Genomic DNA, 19601 nt, shown 5'->3' with positions numbered 1-19601 from the left:
ACATTTTTTTCTCACGCAACAGAGCCCAGGTTGAGCTCTCACATCAGCTGCTGCAAAGGTTACAGGAGGAATAAGGGACTTTGTGTCCCACTCAGCCTCACTCTCCTTTCAAAACCAAATTGATTGCTCTTGGATGGAGATGGGGGACATTCCAAACCTTCCCATATGGAGAGCAGATTCTAAGTGTTGAACATGCCTGTGAGGTAATATTTCAGCTGAATCTACTGTCTGTCACATCTGGTATTTTGAATAATCGGTTAAGTGAACCATAAATTAAATTAAGCCAAGCCAGTGTCATAAACCTAAAGTGCATTTCCAAAGGTTCTCCCATATGAAATGGGAGTTGGCTTTAGGAGGCTTTACCATCCTGACTCTGAGAGCCTTAACTGCAAATAAATCAACAGCTTGTGTGCATGGAACAGCCCCCCAGAGCAGGGGGCTGTTTATATTTAATAATCTAAATATTATTTATTTATATATAATAAATATTTATTTATTGTTTAAATAAATAAGTATTTATTTAAAAATAAATACTTGTGAGAAAGTGACAACATGGATGGATTTTCCTTTACAGACACCTGCCACAAATGAAGGGCTTGTGATGGTGACAACTGGAGTAAGAGACTAAATTGGCAATATGAGGGGAGGCAGGATTGGTGGTGCTGCCCTGGGTCTGCCAGGTTGGCTCTGGAGGAGCAGGAGATGCTGGCTGCCCTCTCCAGCTCTGGTGGCAAAGATCTGCAAGAAAGATGAGATTGTTTTATCTGCCTGACACTGGGATAAGTGACTCTGGTGTCCAGAGCAGCTGCTACCCACAGGGCTCGGGATGTACCCCAAGTCCAGGTCTCTCCCATCCCCTGAAGCTGAGTCACTCTGTTATCAACCAAAAGAACAACCTGGCAGTCAGGGGACAAAAAGCAGCAGCTCCTTTGTAAGCCTGTCCTTGGGAATGCTCTCCACAGCCTCATGAACGCAACAATTTCAGCCAAAGGATTGTCTTTCCCTGCACCTCTCACATCCCTGAGCACCACGTTTTACCAATAAAGGGCTAATGAACCACAACAGTTGTTCATATGTTTTCTTACTCCTTCCCCGAAATGTCACAATAAATCTATATTGCTGGGTAACAGCAAGCAGATGGATATTGTAGCTTGTAATTTGGCATAGGTGTTCTCAATCAAGGCAAAGATTAATTCTCCCCAGTGATAACCAGCTCTCTCGTTTGTTAGGAGCCCATTATCATTTTCTTAAAGGGTTTTTTTGGGACAAGGGTAAAAACCAGCTCTCTTTGTCCTATTGCTTTATCCATTACAGAGAGAATGAGGGATGGATTTCTGGAGACAAGGTGAGTTAACCACAGAAAATGACATCTCAAATAAGCATAGAAACAATAGCGAAAAATTCCTAGAAACACTTTTTGATAAAGTACATGGATTCATGGAATGTGTCTCCTGTTGCTTTGTGAGCAGCCCAGGAATACTTTTTGCCAGCTTTGTTAGAATTAGTATTTCCCCAGTGAGACTGAACAAAATATTAAAAAAAAATCCAAACAAATGAAAAAGCTATTTTCTGAGATGCCTCTTACAACAGCAAAAGGAATGTGTCCTTTTTTCTAAAACCTTCCTACTAAATAACAGAATAGAAAAACAATATGGATTTTACTGGCTGGGAAAAACAAAATGGGGATACAGTGCCATTTCTCATGATAGGAAAAGAACTAAGATTTCTAAGTGTGTGTAAACCCTGGCAAATAAAATGAGCTTCAGTCCTGACTTCCAGACCCTGCCTTGTCCCTGGTCCTGCAGGAGGTGTGTAGCATCTCTGGAAATTTACAATTCCTCACTGTTCTTCCTGTGATCTCATTATTTCATTAAATACTCCTAAAAACATCCCCTTAAGGTATTTGTTACCCTTGAATTTTGCTTGCTAATGAGCTCCTAATTGTGGCATAGCAAGTTCATCAACTATTGTACATCCATAAAACAAAGAGGTACTGCAGATAATTATTTGTTAAACTCATTATCAGAGCTTTGCTACTGCAAAATTCCGTAGGTGTTGAATTTTCCAGCTGACATCCTGCTGCAGGACATGGGGTGAGGACTTGAGCAGAGGTCTTGAAGTAATAAAACAACGAGAGGGGTTTTAAAGTTCCTGCTTTTCCAATGGGGCATCTCACAGACACTCCCTGAAATCCAGGGAAACCTCATCCCTGACCCTCGTGGGCACTGGGTAGGATCAGCACAGGTAATCGACGAGTTTCCACTCTCTGCACACTAAAGAAGAATATATTAGTAGAGAATTAATAGCTCAGTTAGTTATTGATTAACAGGAATGCTACAGTGCTCTTACAATTTCAAATGGCTCCTGATTAATGGGAGAGGGAAGGGAATTGAGAGTGATCTCAGTGAGCATGGCTGGCAGGGCAGGGACTGCAGCTCTGCCTGGACCTGGGGATCACCCAAGCCTGACTAAACAGGGAGCCTGAGCTGCAGAATAGAGTTCTGTATCAATCCTGGGGTTAAGACACATCAGGGCTCTGCCTCAATAGATAATTGTGTTTCTTTAATCTGTTGGGTGAATGTTTTGTTCCCTGTCCTGCCTCACTGTTCCTGCAGGAGCTCAGGTGTTCTGTGAGCCTCTCTAACCAGGGAGGATCCATCCCAAAACCATCATTCTATCCACTGTGCTGCTCCTGGCCATTCCCACCTTTTCCTTCTGCTCCAGTGTATCAAGGTTAAGTAATAATGAGTAATCAAGAAGGCCATGTCTCCACCAGAGAAAAATGTTTCAGCCTGAATGTGAGAGCTGCAAAAGCTTTAAATACAGTTTTGTGTCATCCACTCCAGCTTTGCTAATGTGAGCTGTGAGTCAGCATCCTCCTCTGAATCACTGCAATTGCCATGTCCTCCCAGCAGCCCTGCAATGCTTCCCACAGCCCTGGCAGCTCTGACTTCTGGGAAGAGGCAAAGCCAGGGCTGGATGGGCAGGACAGAATTACTGACACTGCTCAAGTGCTCACCCAGCAATGGCATCCCTTAAAACTGGGCAAATTGAATCAGCAAGTCCCTTCCAAGGAATGTCTGCATGCAGAAGAGCCAACCAGAGCACCTTCCAACACTGACAATTGGTGTTATATATATATATTTGCTCCATATATAGAACTGATAGATCACTGGAAATGTCTCTTTGGGAAAAGGGAAAATTAGCTTTCCAAAACTGCGAGTGATGCTTTGGATTAAAATGTTTTGGAAGGAGGGACTGTGTTTCCAGTTCTGCCTCTGACCAGCTCTGGAAGTGAGCAGGGTCTTTGCTCACTGAGCAACATGGAACAAATCTGCCCTGCAGTGAGGCAAAGAGATTGAAAAGAACTTGTGAATCTCCAAGGTAAAACTATTCTATTACAAAATCCCATTGCTATTCAGTACTCATTCCTCTGCCTGTTTAAGCTGAATGTGAATGCAGGCTGCTGTAATCTTGTATTATAAAGAAACACCAGAAACCTCCCCCAAAAAGAATTATCAACCTCTACTACAGATACAATCAAACCAGCTTTTAATTATTTGCTGGCAGTACTCTGTCATGTATCACAAATAGTTATTCATTTATACTTTAAAAAAAAATAATAACCCTACTCTATTTGATAGTTGGTGATACTGAATTAATAATTTGAGCAAGTCAGGAGGAAGTTAATGTAATCCTCAATTTGCTTTACATCTTCAGAGTCACCTACGGCATTTTACAAGGCAGGTAATATTATCACAGCTGGACACCTTGGTAATCTTCTGAGCTCTTTCTCCTTTTCAAAATAAATGTTACAGATTCACCACGATACTGCTGAAAGAGCTGCTCATTTACTCCAGAAGATGAAAGGAAACAGGTGAATTAACAGAGCCTTGAGCTCCATCACACTGAACAGGAATTCCAGCAGGGCACAACACAAATGGGAGTCCAAGGCTGCAGATGGATCCTGCCAGACCTCCCCATTTCAGGAGAGGTTTGGATCCAACTCCTCCATCCTGGATTTTTGTTTACCCTTTGATCCAAAGCTGTGGGATTGGCAGAAGATGGTAAATTCTCCACAAGAGCAAACTGGCTATTTGAAAACATCAGGTTGGCTCTTTGAGGCTGAAACTGAAAGGAGAGGTAAAAAGGACCCCAAAGCTTAACAATTTCTCTCTTCAGTCTGGTGTCCACACTCTGGAAACTACTTGGGAAGCTTAATAGATTCTTTAATTTCAATGGGATACTAGTGCTTGCTCTTTAAATAGAACTTAAAAATATATATAAAACTCATTTACACACATTTGCATATCAGAAAAGCCTAATCAAAACCTCCCTGATTTCCATGTCAACTGTCATAGATGTTTTAGCAATCAGCAAGCTCATATAAAAAAATAAAATCAAAACATATTTGTCTTCTTACATAAACTGCTACAGCAATATAATGAAAAAAGTTAGAGATCTAAATGACACTGTAAAAGCTGGAATGATTGATTTCATAATGTTTCCAGGAATTATAAATAACCTTTAAGTGTCTCCATTGCTTTGATTTGCATAAGCAATTGGGAGTTCATTAAGTAGGGATTAAAACAAAGCTGAGGCAGGATGGGGAGTTGGTCTGAGCAAGGACCTGGGTCAGTCTGTGCTGCTCCAGCCTCAGCTCTCCCAAAAAGCTGCTGCAGATCCTGCTGGGTTTGGCTGGTGAGGTGTTGGTAGTGCAGAACCAATTCCAGCCTAGATCAACTCAGCAGATAAATTCCCAGCATCAGCACTAGGGTGACACCAAGCTCTGGAAAAGCTGTGAAAATTATGTGTGAATCAGGGTGTGTCAGCCTGAAACAGTGTGGGACCTCCAGAGGAAATACACAGGAACTTCACAGAACCTCCAATGGAACTTGGATTCATGGAATATAATCACAGAACCACTAAAGCTGGAAAAGACCTTCAGGATTGTTGAGTCAGACTTCCAAAATCATCAAGCCCAACTGCTGAAACTTCATTAGGACCTTCACAGGAAATTCATGGGACTCCCACAGGGAATTCCCCCAAACATTCCAAGCATTTTCCACCACTGCCAAGGCTGAAATTTCCCTGCAGTGAGCCACACAGCCTCACAAACACACACAACATGATTTTGTGGTCTTTCCTGCCCAGGTAAGAAATTTAAGGCTTTTTCTCCTTTGGCTCTGAGCTGCAGCTCCAGGTAGTGGTTATGGAGCATGAAAAGGGAGGATGGGAGAGAGGGAGAAGGAATGAAGACAAGGGAAGATAATTGAAAGTACCAGTGCACTAGTTATGTTGCATATATCTAATGTAATTAGTATTAATAAGCTGTCAGTCAGAAGATGTAGTTGTTAAAAGGCAGTTTCAATGGGGGAAAATTATAATTGAACTCCTCCATGTATTTGTATTATTTATTCTGTTGTTTTTTCAGTTCACTGCCACAGCTTCGTGTTTAGCAGAAGTGAAATTGAAGAAGTAAATGGAGGTTTTTGTTTATTAACTAGGAAAAAAAAAGATCTTCTATTGCTCTGAGCAGGGCCAGCCATAGGAGAGAGGCTCAGGGAAGGTCAGTGGGTCAGTTCTGCACCTGGTTCTCACTCAAAGCACAACATTTTCAGGTTATACTTTTAAATTAATTCTGTTTTGATATGCACACACTTGTTTCTGTAGTAGCTGGCCTGGTGCTGCTGCTCCTTTATTCTCTGCTAATGGGTAAAGCCACTCCACTGTTCTATCTCATGGTTTAACATTGCAGTTCCTAATGCTGGTCAAATCACATGCACTGAATGACAGTCAATAATTCCCTTTTTTTTATCTTTTTCTGATTTTTCAATTGTCTGCAAGCAGTTTACAGCGTTTCCCAAAGCATCTGTAATGAGAAATTAGTCACTAAATATTTTATACAAATAGTTATTTAGGCTGTATCTTGATCACAAACAGTTTGCTGTGGATTCAATTGGGACAGAAGGATTTGGATTGGATTTGTACTTCTGACTAAATTTACCACATGGAGACAACTCACTTTCTCTGCTCTACAAAGCAGCCCAATGACAACAGTTGAGGTATTCCAGACTCCAACATTTCAAATTTACGTTAGCTGTGATTGCTCTAGAATATCCCCAGTGCATCACCTGCACTGGAAATATTCTTAAATCTCAGAAATACATAAAAATATCACAGCCATATTTTACAGTTAGACACTGGCTGCATGGAGAAGATCTTGACCCATGGAGAAATCCTGACTTTTATCCCCAAGGTCAAGAAACCTTGCCAAAGAGCCTCCCTCAGGTCAACTTTTGTAGGAGGAAGTTTTAGTGATGCTGGCACAGGTTGCCCAGAGAGGTGGAAGCTCCATCCCTGGAAACATTCCTGGTCTGGAGGAGGCTCTGAGTGACCTGATCCAGTTGAAAATGTCCCTGCTCATTGCAGGGGGGTGGAATAGATGGCATTAAAAGTTCTTCCCACCCCATTCTGCATGGTCACCGTCCCCTGCCTCCCATCGCTCCCCACATCCCAGTGCAGCACTGGGAGTTAACACCAGGAATTTCTCTTCTGTGTGTCACACAAATAAAAAACTCTGCTTATTTTGGTCACCTGCTGAATTTGAGGAATCTGTAAATCATAAACCCTTGGCAGCTTGGCACAAGGGCTGCTCTGACTGCTGCAACCAATTTTCAAGTCTGAGTTTGTACAATCCCAGAGGAAGTAAGTGGGATTCCTTGTTGGGCTGGAATAGCTCCTGTCATCAAAATGAAACATTCCTGAACCCATACTATTCCAGGAGAGGGATGTGACACATCTTCTCACTCAGGTTACTAAAGGAAAAATGTCCTAAAGACATTAGGAAGAAAAATGGGAACTGGGGCTCTACCAGGGATCACAGGCTAGCCAGGCTGGAGCTGCAGAAAGCCCAAACCTGGGCATATCCCATTTCTCCAATGGCTTAATGGGACTAATTTGGATTGCCACGGTTGGAGGTTTGTTTGGAAAGTGTTGATTGTTTTCTAACTGTAATTGATTGTGATCATTTGTTGCAGTCATTGAGCACGAGGACTACGTGGTGCTCAGCAGAAGGTGAGGATGCAGAGAGGAACAATCCATCTGCACCTTCTGGAACTGCCTTAGACCCCCTCAGACCCAAAGCCACACAGGGAAAATGGGATACTGGAGCTATTTGGGACCTCCTTCTAGTGACTCCTTCCCTTCCTCCTCCTCCTGCCAGGATAAAACAAAATTCTGGGTTTTTTAAGGGCAGGGAGGACAAAAGAGGAATCAATGTCCTTTCAAGGCTTTTCACCTTTTCAGCATGGAATATTTGCAGGGAGCTTTGGATAGGGAGAATTTGTGGTCATTAGGTCACTTGTCCAACAATTACAAATAAGGATCCAGCTCAGGCACAGCTTGGTTCATTTCAGGCTGCATGGCTACTCTTCCTCCTCCCCATTCCTAGAGTGACCACTCACCACCCCCTGACAGAGCAAGAGATTCCCAGAGACTCCCCAAAAACTGCTGGGGCTCCTCTCAAAAAATAAAAGCTGACCCCACCACTGGAGCCACAATTCCAACCCATTTTCCAAGCTGCTTATTGACTCAGGCACGAAAATTATTTTCTCCCAACCAGGTTTTCTTGTGTCAGTCGTTCAACATGTTCCTGTGGTTATTTTTTCCTCCCTTTCTTATTACCTTTTCTGATAGTAAAGACGTTGCAGATGGGCATCAAACTGTGCAAAATGTAAATTATGATTGGGTAGAGTCAGAACATAAAAAATAAGTTATTTGGATGCTTTTTTTTTTTTTTCCTAAGGACCACAGCACATATGGCATGCTAAAAAAATGTCTCGTGTTCATTAAGGCTAAATGAGACAGGTTAGAGAATCATGGGCACCAAATGGAAAACTTAGGGGAAAAAAAATGCTGGCTGGCAACTCATTCTGCTGATAATATTTTTTGGATGTTTCCCTCCTGCCCTCTCTCCCTCATTTTTTTTTAAACTGCAAGGACATTTTCACAAATATTTCACAAATATCTGATGGCTGTTGCTTAGGAATCTGTCCTCCCCGCTGTGCCTTCCTCATTTGAAGGTCATAATCTTCAGTTTGTGAAATCATAATTATCTCGCTAGCCAGTACCTCTGATGTCACAAATGGAGGATTATGATGACTTCAATGAAAAAAGCAGCAGCGGGAGAAAATGAACTCCTCAGCCACCCTCCCAAAAAAAAAATGGATATAGCAGAGAAAAATATCAGCAGAATGATCTCCAAATAGACTATTTTCTGCATGGCATCAGTGCCTCTTTCAGAATATGAGGTTAATTTCTGCCTTGCGCCAGTTTAATGCAGACTTCCACTTTATTTTAACGCATAGCAGGTCTTATATTGAATGTAAGAGCAGAGTCTTGCCAATTCTCGTGGAGCTCATAGAGACACTTCAGAGTTCTTCCATAAAAATGAAACAAAACTCCCTGTAGCACTCAGGAAAATAAAATGGCCAAGATTCACCACAAGGTCACCTACACTCAGGGCTTTACTACTGCCAGATAATTCGCCACTGTATGAAAGAATATGACAAAAAAACACTGTCTGTCAGATTAATGAAGTATTTAATGGGCCAACTCTCCTTATTGCTTGTTATTAAGCATCCCTGCCAACCTCATGCTAAAAATTCACTGACTTCTTCCCAGTGGCAACTTCTCTCCCCAAAAATCACAGAATCCAAAATAGGTTGGGTTACCTTAAAAAGACCTTAAGGACCTTTTAGTTCTGATCCTCCTGCCATGGGCAAGGAAACTTCCACTGGAAGGAGAGTGAACCTTCCACTAAAAATGGGTGAGAAGAGAGACACAGTGGAGCTGGAAGCATCCTGATGCATTTCCCAGACCAGAAGACACATAAATCCCAGACATTATTTAGTTCTTGGAACAGGACTGGGCTGGCTGTGCTGATTTTCCTCCAGGACAGAAGCTCTGGGAACATGATTCAGCAATTCTGAGTGTCATTGTTTTGAATAAAGCTATCAAAGTTTCTCCTGAGGAGTTTGGAATACAAGAAGATTTCTACTGTCACTATAAATGCTAGTGTGTGTCTCTTGGGCTTCAAATAACGTACATTTCAATGTTCCTGCCTGCTTGAATGAGACATTAAAAGAGCTCAACTCTGAATTCCTGATGTTTTATGAAAATATCAACTAATAGTGCAATGACACCATTCTACTGTCTCTTCCCACTGCTGCTCTCATGCACTTACAAGACATCCACATGCAAAAGCAGCAGCACATTGGGACCAACCCCAAATCTGGAAAAAGCAGCAAATTCTGCCACAGGGATGAGAACAAAAGTACAGAATGCCAGAGGTTTGGGAAAAAAAAATGAAATTCCCCAATTGCAACCACGTTCCCTGGCACTTGGCACTGGGCTGGGCTGTGTAACTCGGAGGGAGTAAGTGGCAGCAATTGCATCCTCGCAGAGGAGAGATGTCTTCCAAAGGCGTATCACAGCAACAGCATCCCCAACTTCCTGGCTGCAGATTTGGGCGGCGGAGGGGAGAGGACTGGGGGAAATCAAAGCACAACAGCTGCAGTGCCACAGGGCCCTGGCCCGTGGAATCTGTTCGGAGAGCGCTGAACACACCCGCTATTCTCAGTCATTAGGAACAACATATGGCGGGTTGGTGCTCGTGCTGCCTTTCTCTGCCTGCCCTGCTTCTGCTCAAGGTGTGAGGGAATTAGGGGAGAGGAATGCTGCACACGTGAGAGGAGAATTGCGGAGGGGAGGACCATATGGGGTCAGGGGGATGTGTAAATTATTTGTCGCCACATCTTCATCAATTCCGAAAGCTCCGGAGGCACTGAAAAATTATTGCATTTTGTGTTTGTTGTGGGCAAAACCTTTCTGTGCTTTTTTGTGTTCTCACAGCAGCTGAGATGCCCTGTCGTTACCATCATTGGCCACAAACTCCCAAAGCACAGAGAGCAATACCACGACATTTAAAAACAAGGTGACAACTGGGATGGCTCATCCCACCCTGAGAGCACCCCACAGCCTCTCTCTGTGTATTCACAAGGCAGAGGTTTGTCAAATCAGCCAAAATCCAAATGGCTGTCTCAAAAAAACAGTCAGACAAACAGCCTGCACTGTGCAGGGTGGCCCAAAAGTGCCCAGATGTGGAAGATGAGTCCTGAAAATATCGTTCACTTGGGTGGCTTGGCAGCAGCCATGACTGCAGTGAGGACAGAGGGCAAGGATCAGTCCTGGAGCAGCAGGAAAAAACAGGGATGGCATGGGATAGATAGGAGTCCAGACAAAGGCACAGCTCACAGCACTGCAAGGATGTGAGGAACAGCAGGACAACACCCATGGGGGCACTGGGAGCGCTGCAGCTCACACGAGATGTGCACAAGAAAAAAGAGCAAAATCTCCAACTCACCTCTGTCAAAAGCAGGATTGTGAATTCCTCCTAACATTTAGGCTGCTTTTGACGCTGGGGAAGGTGAGACAGGAAATGCCACTGCTGCCAGAGGAGCTGGGGATGGTGACAGGCGCTGCTGCAAGAGCGACTCACCGCGAGAGCTCAGAGAAGTGACACAGGAGTTGTGTCACAACTGTGGAGTTAACCTTCGTCACCTCTGCGTTCGGCTGACTTTCTCCTTTAATGAAGCAGCTTGATTTATGTAGGAGTCATTTGCCTTCATAAGAAATTTATTAAATGATCATTTTTTTTTCCCCCCTCCAGATTTGTCACTTGAAACGTGGTAATTGGTGTTTGAACCTGCGATGGCTTGTCATCAAACGAGTTCAAACAACCCCACACGTTCCCAGCTCTCTGGATTGGAACAGAGCTTGGCTGTCAGCAGGGCAGGGAGAACTCCTAAAGCAAGGAAAAATCCTGGGAATGCCTGGGAATGGCAGATTCTTTTCAGCCACTGGATGACACAAGAGCTAACAAGAACTGGGGAGCAGCACAACCTCAGTGACTCCAAAGCTCCACTCGGTTCAGCAAACAAGAAATCCAAGGAATTCAGTGAGGACAACTCCATGGCTAACATGGACATGTTTAAAAATGCTGCTGAATCAGATCCTAATCTCCCACCCTACTAGCATCTCAAAACATGAAAACAATACAACCACGCCAAGAATCTGCTATAAAAATAATTGCTTTCAGTTTAAAAAACTAAGTTGTAAAACACCCATGGAGTTGCTATTGGTCTTAATCTCCCTGCAAGTGTCATTTTGCATTAGATCCTTGTTTTTCATTCACAATTTGAATCAAAAAAGTACTTCTGTTTTAATTAGTTTTATGAATTTGCTGAGCTAAATGAATACAGCAGTAAAATCAAAACTGCAGAAAATGTGTGTAATCTCAGCAAACCGTATTACTCGTGGAACAAATTGTAAATCTAAAAATTAATTAATTAAATTTATTAATTAAAATAATTTGAATTAAATTATTTTATTTAAATTATTTGAAATGCCAAGATGTGAAAACTGTGTATTAAGCTGCCACAGAAAATCTACAGCTCATTTTAAGAAACTGAAATATCCCCAGTCACAAAATTTTGGGCTTTGAAGGGTTTCCATCTATCCATGTGAGTTTAGTCCCACATTACACACATACTTTTAGGACATCATTTGCATCCTGATTGGATCCATGATTGCATGAAGCAGCCCCTGGAGCTGCAGTGACTGAGTGATGCCATTGGAAGACATGGAATTTGAAATCCCAGCTGACAAGGTGCCGATGCATCAGACCATGGAATTTGGGAGTCCTTAAGGATTTCTCAGCTTAGCCAAGAGGAACAGCAACCTCCAATGCTCCAGAGTGGCTTTCCCAAGGATCTGATTATCCTTGGAAGCACATCCCTGCCCTGCCATGGGCAATCAAGACAGGATTCTGCTGCGTTTCTGCAAGGAGCACAGCCCAGGTGTGAGCCTTTCCTCCCTGGAATGCCACACTCTGCCAAGCAGATGAAGCTCTCAGCCCCAGAAGCTGTTTGCAGAAGAAGCCAAACGTGTGTCACACTACAGATGGCTCCTGATGCCCCCAAACCACCCTAAACCTTTGGGAAAGGTTTCTGCAGGCAACCTGCACCTGGTGTGTGGAGACAAGCAGTGCCACATGGCCAGGGAGAGTGGAAGAGTTTGAAATTCATTCTGTGACACCAACTGGAGACTTTTGTTCTGGATGATCATCTCAGTTTTCTCAAAACCCATTACAGTCAAAGTATAACTTAAACTACACTGTTTTCCTTGTGATGGCTCAGTGTCAAAGCACTGTGAGTGATGGATTAGCAATATTTGATTTCAGCTTCCAGGGCATTAATAATCATGGGAAATAGCTCTTATAAGCAGGGTTTCCTTGCCCACTGGCTGCTCTGCAGATTGCTAGGACAAAGCCTACCTACAAATGCAGAAATTGTATTTCAGTACAGCTCTGCCAGCTGGCCACACCATTACACACATAATTCCTTCTACTTGGCCTTCTCAGTAGGAAGAAACCCTCAAATCCTAAATTGAATACATCTTAGGAATATCAATTTAATTAGGAGGATGACAAGAGGAGATAAAGGCAGGAGGGTATTTATTATCAGAATAGATTTCTACCTGCACTGCACTGACACACCTGTGCCCATGTTTTGGTGTTTTCTAGTGGAAAAACCCGTGCAGCCTGCACTGTGCTGTGAGGAACATCAGCACCACAGGTACCTGTTTGGAGCTGAGCAAAGGAGACAAAAATCTCACTCTGCGCTGCAGGAAAGGGAGCAGATGGTGCAAACATTCACACACACACACAGATTCACACTTTTTTACGACTCAAGGTAACTTCCATGCTTATGCTTAAAAGGATTACGGCTGGAGTTAGTTACTCTGGATTCTCCACTAAAATCACCTGGAAAGGACTGCAGCAGGTGAGGAGCTGTGGTGGAGCAAGAGATGAGCCATGGATGAGGCTCACAGGGAGCCACACAGCAGCTCTCTCTCCACAAACTCAGACACACCAGCGCTTCTCTCCAGTTCACTGAGCATTTCCATGCACATCTCCAGAGCTCCTGCAGACCCCATGGAGCTGCCTGCTGGCCCCACACACTCACAAACAACAGCCCAGCACCCACAGATGCTACAATTAAGAACATGCATGCAGACGATTCTCTAGAAAGCACACTCTATAAATAAAACATGTTTAATAACCCAAGAAAACCAAACAAAATAAATAAACCATGCTACTGACTGGCACCCTCCTCTGCAGAAGAATCTGTAAAACACTTTCCAGGCTTTGCAAAGTGCCTGCCTGCAAAATATTTTGCGTGATGCAGTGCTATTCCTTAAACAGCTGTGATGGTCCACATGGTGCAGCAGCTGACAAACTGCCTGCTGGACAGCTCCCCTGCTCACCAACCAAACCAGCTCAAACATCAGCAGGATTTAGTGCTGCATTTTATAACTGCAAGGCATGATTGATTAGAAAAATAATAAAATAACTGTGTTTTCCTACTGCTGGGAGGCAGTGTGGTCCTTGTGAGGTCAGGAATGCCAGGCTGCCTGTGCCAGCTCAGTGCCCAGCGTGGTAGATTCCCTACAGACCATTAAGGGGAGCAGTGAAGCCTGATGTGCTGAGTGATGTTCCCACAGCTCTCTATTTCACTTCTGAACACTTCTCTCACCTGCAGAATGGAGTGACACGAGTCACACTGAGATCTGAGCTTGTTCTGGGTTTGTTTCCAGCTTTGGATGAAGGGCTGGAAAGCCACCCTGGCCTGTGCTGGTGCTGGAAGGGATTGGGCAGCAGTCCTGCTCCTGCTGGGAGGACAAGGGTGGGAGATGGGGGAAGAGGTAAATGTCCTGTCCTGTCCAGGCAGGCAGGAGGGAGATGTCCCCTTGGGATGCAGCATGAGTGGAGCTGCTGAAAACCCCTCTGAAACTGCTCTAACAAGGCTCTGCAGCTGCCTCTGCAAAGGTTCTTGTCCACTTCCTCTGCTCTGTGTGGGTGGGAGGCTCATTCCTACAGGAAAGGCTGGCAGGATTGAAGCCAAGCTTGTCAGAGGTGATTTCCAGAGGCAATTTGTTCTTCTCTACCCTTTCTTATTCTCTGTGTAAAGCTGAGCACACAGGAGAAGAACAAATTCAATTCAGCATCAACTAATTTTTCTCAGGACTGAAGGTCCCTTTCATTAAAAAAAAAAATTAAAAAAAAATTCCCCAATATTTCCATCCATCTCACAATCTGGTGAATTACCAGAATGGATTCTGGATAGAAAACTCCTGTTCATTGTTGGCTTCCTGGCTGAGCACTGTACACAGCTTGCCTTGTTTCACAGGCACAAGTGCTGCTGAATCTTTTTGTCCCCAAAAAAGAACTCAGCCACTCCTCACTTGGATCTCTAAGTGCCAGCAGGTGGGATGGGGTGTGGGGAGGGAGAGTTTGCTCCCAAGGACCATCTGTGTGGGCAGGGAATGCTCAATCCTGGCCAAGGCAGCCAGAACATCTGTCTGCCTCCAGCTCTGCACCTACCGCAAAGGTTACACACCATCGCCGTGCCAGCTGGGCCAGGCACTGCTTTGATGCAAAACACCCCAGCAGCAGCCTGTGGGGATGGATTTTTGTTGTCTTTAGCCATTTTAAAAAAGCAAAATTCTGCCTAATTGAAAGCTGGAGTGTCCTCCCACTTCTGCCTGCACAGGAGGTGTTCCTGGGGTCAATCAGGTGTTTGTTTGATATCAGAAACTTTCCCTTGTGGGTTCAGGACCTCACTCTGCACAGCAGTGGGTCATACTGTGTGCTCTGCCTGTGTAAATTTTGGGACTGTAAACCTTGGGATTACCCAAGCAGCCAGATTTCCCAACAATAACATTGAAGCAGGGAGTTTAACACTATTAATACTCTATGAATAACACACTTACAAACCCACAGAGTAACCCAGAGGCAACAATTTCCTCCATACTCCTCATGGATTCTACTACAAATTAACAAAAGCTTTCCCACTTTGCACTTTCCTTTTCCAAGCCTGCTTCCTGCTCTAACATTTTTTATATTCCTCTGAGTAACCAGTGCCAAAATTTTCCCCATCTTTACCAGCAACCAAAGCAGCAGCTCCAGAGGACTCCTGCAATCCTCAACCTTTCACCACAATGACTAAGCCAAACCCCAAGACTTTCAGAAAATTCCTTTGGCTAAATCCCAGAGTTTCACCTCTTCTGGCTTTTTTAATCTGCACTCTGCTCCTGGAAAAATGTTTTCCTGGTGACAAGAGGGCAAGGAACAAGGAGGAAGATGTTCCATGTCTCAGGTGGTTTGGGCTCAGCACCCTGTGGATGCTCCCTGGCTCTCAGCACGGAATGTGAGGCACAGAGGCGTTTCCCAGTTGGCATTTAAAAAGGAAAAAGATGGAAAGCTATTCACAGTTACCTCTCTGGTCTAATACAACCTGGAAAGTTTGGGTCATTTTTTATGTTTGAACATCATGCTCTTTAAACACATTTTGTTAATACTTTATGGTTTTCAGGGAATACTTGGAGGAAGTACCACCTAAGGACCTTCAGCCCTTCAGAGTCAGCCTTGAAATGTGTCTCCTCTCCACGTGACATTTTTAATTCCCCAAAGCCACACCTGCTGTCACTTTTATGAGGCTTTTTGATGCCTGTTCATAACTCTGTGCCTTTACAGGTTCCCTCCCCATCCCTCATCCCCAACAAGCTGCTCGTTGGCTCGGCTGCTCTCACACCCTGCCAGCCTCTGCTTTCCAGGGTTTGCCTTTGACACCAGCCGCTGGTAAATGAGGCTGCTGTGACAGACCACTGGCTGGATAATGAGTTCATTCTCCAGACCCACCGAGAGCAAGGTACTTCCCTGGCCCATCTGTTCCCTGCTCTCCTCACTGCATGGCTCTGGGAATGCTGCTCCTAAAGAGAGCAGCAAACACCCGGCGGAGCTGCTGATGTGCAGTACAGCCCGGGTTGATGGCCCTGCAACACACACTGCAAAGCTTCCTCAGCCGAGAAATGGGAAGAGACAGAGCGCTGGGATTACTTCAGAGCCATTGCTGGAAATGCTTAAACTGGGGGAAATAAAAGAAAAAACCAATCAGGGAGGAAGAAAAGCTCCAGAAGGCTGAAGCAAATCTTGTAGCACACTCATCGCACAGTGCTCTCCCTCGGCCACCTCTATTTCCTCCAGGTTTTCTAAGAGAAATAAAAGCTCCAGGAAAGCAGAGGTCTGTAAACTTTGCTTGTAAACAAAGCAAAGATCTAGAGAGACTTGAAGAAGAAATGACACTTTTAAAAAACCAAGCCAGGAAGTTTATCCAGCCTTGAGTGAAACTGCCACACCCGACCTCAAAAAGGAAAAAAAACAGTTAAAAAGCCTAGGTACACTCTGCAAATATTTTTAGAGGCAAGGAAAACTGGTACCACCTTCAATTTGGAGAAGGGGTGAATGAAAAGTGATGGAGGGTTGGTTTACTTAAATAATGAGTAATTAAATGAAGATAACATGAGCTCTGCAATGTTCCACCTTCTCAGTACAAAAGTGTGGCAACAGATGACTGACAACATCACATTTAAAGTTGCCCTTAAAAAATAAATTCCCTATGTTTTTTAACACCTTGTCCCACAGAACTTGCTGCTGGTTGACACGACCCAGGGGCAGATGTGAGTGATTCATTAATGCCTTGAGGCTGATGAAGGTCAGCAGAACATCCTCCCTGACATCCACCAGGACATGTAGCAATGAACACTCACAGTTAGGGTTGGGATCCCAGCCAGCTATTAGCAGATAGAGCTTGCTCCAGGTAAATCCTTCCACAGCTGCCTATTATCCCCATTACATTATTCCTCCTGACAGAGGCTGCACTGTCCATATAGATCACAGGTGCAATCCAGTATGGAAATCCTATTTAGTTGTGCAATACATTACTGTCTTCTCCCTGGCTGTACTAATGTCTGAATTAAACTGTAATATCTCATGACTGGAACCTTTCTTTAATTCATACTGAAGACCCCTCACACAATCTGTGTGCTGAACAAAGTAGTAAATTCACCCTAACATCTTTATGCTTTCCCATAGTCTTTAAATCATTCATATCCAGACTTTCTGTGTGTTCTGGACGGGGTAGAAATGTTTCTAACACATAACTTTTCCATTAATGGTTTTGGGGAATGGACTCTTGGAAGAGAAAGCTCTGTTCTTTAATCACTGGGAGAAAGAGCAGTGCCCACATTTCCCTGCTGCAGGATGAGCCTGGAGAAGCCCCTGGGCTCTGAGCCATCCTGGAGCAAGGTCCCTCTGAGCAGTGGCTGGAATCAGGCCCTGAATCCATCCCTGGGGAAGAGCACACACTGCAAATGGGTGCTGCTGGGGTGGCATCTCCCTCCCTCCACCAGTGCTGGAGGTGTCCTTCCCCTGCATGGGCAAAGAAATATGGAAAATTCCCCTTTGGTGACTCCAGTTCCTGGGAGAAGGAACTGACCAGCAGCTGACTGGAGAATTATCCAAAATTCTCATGGTTTCTTTCAGCCATGTATGGTTTCAGTCTTGTAGGGCCAAGGAACATTTTGTTGAAAGCACAGAAAGTTGCTTTTGACATAGGAGAACATTGCAAGCACAGCGAGCATGGAACAACAGCACGGTGCTGCTCTGGGTATTGCTCCCTCAGGTACTCCAAATTTCTGCCCTGAGGCCAACATCTCACACACAATGGGTTCTCCCCAGTGCCATGTGCCACCACAGCTCTGTCCCTACATCTGAACCTCCTCTGAGAGGTTTTGTCCTCCTTCAGTCCTCTCCAGCTGCTGCCTCCAGCCTCTGACCTTTCAGCAGCTACCTGGGAAATCCCACATTCACTAAGAGACTTTTGAAAGCAAACAGTTTACATATGATTAATTCTTCCTGTAGACCTCAAAAAAAAAAAACCCTTCCTGATTAACAAAGGTCACTGAATCTCAAAAGTTTATGGCAGACACTTCAAATATATTACAGCCCTCTAAAAAATGAAGTAAAACAAAACTGGGCTTGTCTGGAGAAAATAGATCTGGCTGAAGAAAAGGCAAGAAGCTGGGTAGGAACAAGCTGGAAAACTGAAAGGGGAGCAGCTGTGGGTTAACCTCAAGAGCTGGAGAGGAACAGGGCAGAACCTCTTGCCAAAGCAACCCCCAGACACCGAGAAATAAATTCATATCCTAACAGTGACTGCTGTTGGAGCTCCAGTTGGAGTCACTGGGAAGTGGAATATTCTCTGAGTGCTCAGTCATCTTCCTGCATATTCCCATCAAACCATTCTCTGTTAGGCAGCCATGACTTTGCTAACCTGACTGATCCATAATTCATAACTGCTATCCACGCTCAATAATTACAGTGTTAATATTTTGGTAATTTAGAAGTACTTTTCTCCGGCAGAGTTCAGCCTGCACCACTGAATAATGCACAATTTAAGTGTTTATGAACAAGAAGTATTCTTTCCCTTTCCCATTCATATCTCCAAAATGTTTTCAAAATGTTAGGAAAAAGAGGAATTTTAAGAGGGAATCTCAGTACTTCAAGGCAGAATTAAAAAATTACGAAATGCATAATGCCCAATTTATCAATCAAAGCCAACTCTGCAGTGCAGACACACTGAAAGCCCTTCACTCTCTAATCACTAATAGGTAACACTATCAAATTCAGCCCTACACTCTATTAGAACTGCAGTAGAAAAGCACTTAGTGTAATGCCCAACGACAGCTCACCAAATACTGCTCACTTGGCTCAAAGACAAGACTGAAGATGTTAATAATTTGAAAGCTTCCTTAACCAGCGTGCTTTATCAGTATGCCCAGAAAATGAAATATAATACCTACACAGATTTAAAAAAAATGATAAAAATCTAACTTCTGTTCAGCCCAAGAATTGTGATTTTTTTCCCCCAGATTTGTGAATTACCCATGGATGTCTTGCTGTCCTGGCTGCAGAGCCCATCATCTCCCAGTTGTGAACCGCAGGAATCATTTCCATTCCTTCCTTCTGACCACATTAATTTCAGGCTTGCTTGGAGCAGGATTTTTTTTATGTCCTCATTTGCTAATTCCTTGTTTCCCCATTAGTCTCCCAAGCACCACATATGTACAGTGCTGGCAGGGCAGCAATGAACTTCATCCAATCTTCTCTCTCAGCTTCTTTCCTTGACCTCCTCCAAGGGAAGGACGGGCAGGGACACCAAGCCTCTGTGACCAGGTCCAGTGCTCATGTCCTCTCTTTTCATGTTATTTTCAACCTCAAACTTCAGATTTTAAGGGGTTTTCCTACTCTCCAGAGTAAATGTCACTGACAGAGCAGGGCTGTAAAGCACCCAGAGCTGGAGCAGAACCACCCAGCTGCAGGCAGCAGCACAGTTGTGACTGGGGGATGCAGCAAACACCGAGTTTACACACAGACAGATGCACTGTGAGCTGGTGACAAGTAGTACAAAGACTTATTTGATGCAAAGACAGAATGACTGCATTGCTTATGTCAAAAAAAGATCAGTGGAAGCGTAACAACAGAGCATTCTGCATGCTACACACACCGCATAAAGCACAGAAAATACTCTTTATGTTTCCTGCGCTTTTCTAGCCTGGTTTCTCAGGAAAAAAACAAG

General features: G+C 44.0%; 1 protein-coding gene and 1 long non-coding RNA gene across 6 annotated transcripts in view; one reads left to right on the top strand and one right to left on the bottom strand.

Annotated features, from left to right (window-relative positions):
* DAB1 (DAB adaptor protein 1) overlaps positions 1 to 19601 on the bottom strand; it is a 398763-nt gene that overhangs the window by 184491 nt on the left and 194671 nt on the right. The window contains exon 1 of one of the 5 annotated variants that reach the window (XM_085067481.1): positions 18908 to 19274. The exons of the other annotated variants lie outside the window; for them this stretch is intronic. The gene's annotated coding sequence lies outside the window, so the exon portion shown is untranslated. Of the gene's footprint in view, positions 1 to 18907; positions 19275 to 19601 lie in introns of those variants that run through there. 5 annotated transcript variants of the gene reach the window in all.
* LOC146433656 (uncharacterized) lies at positions 1234 to 8616 on the top strand. Its single transcript, XR_014853671.1, has 3 exons — positions 1234 to 1345; positions 3819 to 5154; positions 7041 to 8616. It is a non-coding gene; the product is annotated as an uncharacterized LOC146433656 (long non-coding RNA).

The sequence above is a fragment of the Lichenostomus cassidix genome, chromosome 8 (assembly GCF_008360975.1).
Source record: "Lichenostomus cassidix isolate B80296 chromosome 8, HeHo_3.0, whole genome shotgun sequence".
NCBI lineage: Eukaryota > Metazoa > Chordata > Aves > Passeriformes > Meliphagidae > Lichenostomus > Lichenostomus cassidix.
Note: the sequence above shows the minus strand (reverse complement) of the source record. Positions and strands in the feature narration are given on the sequence as shown.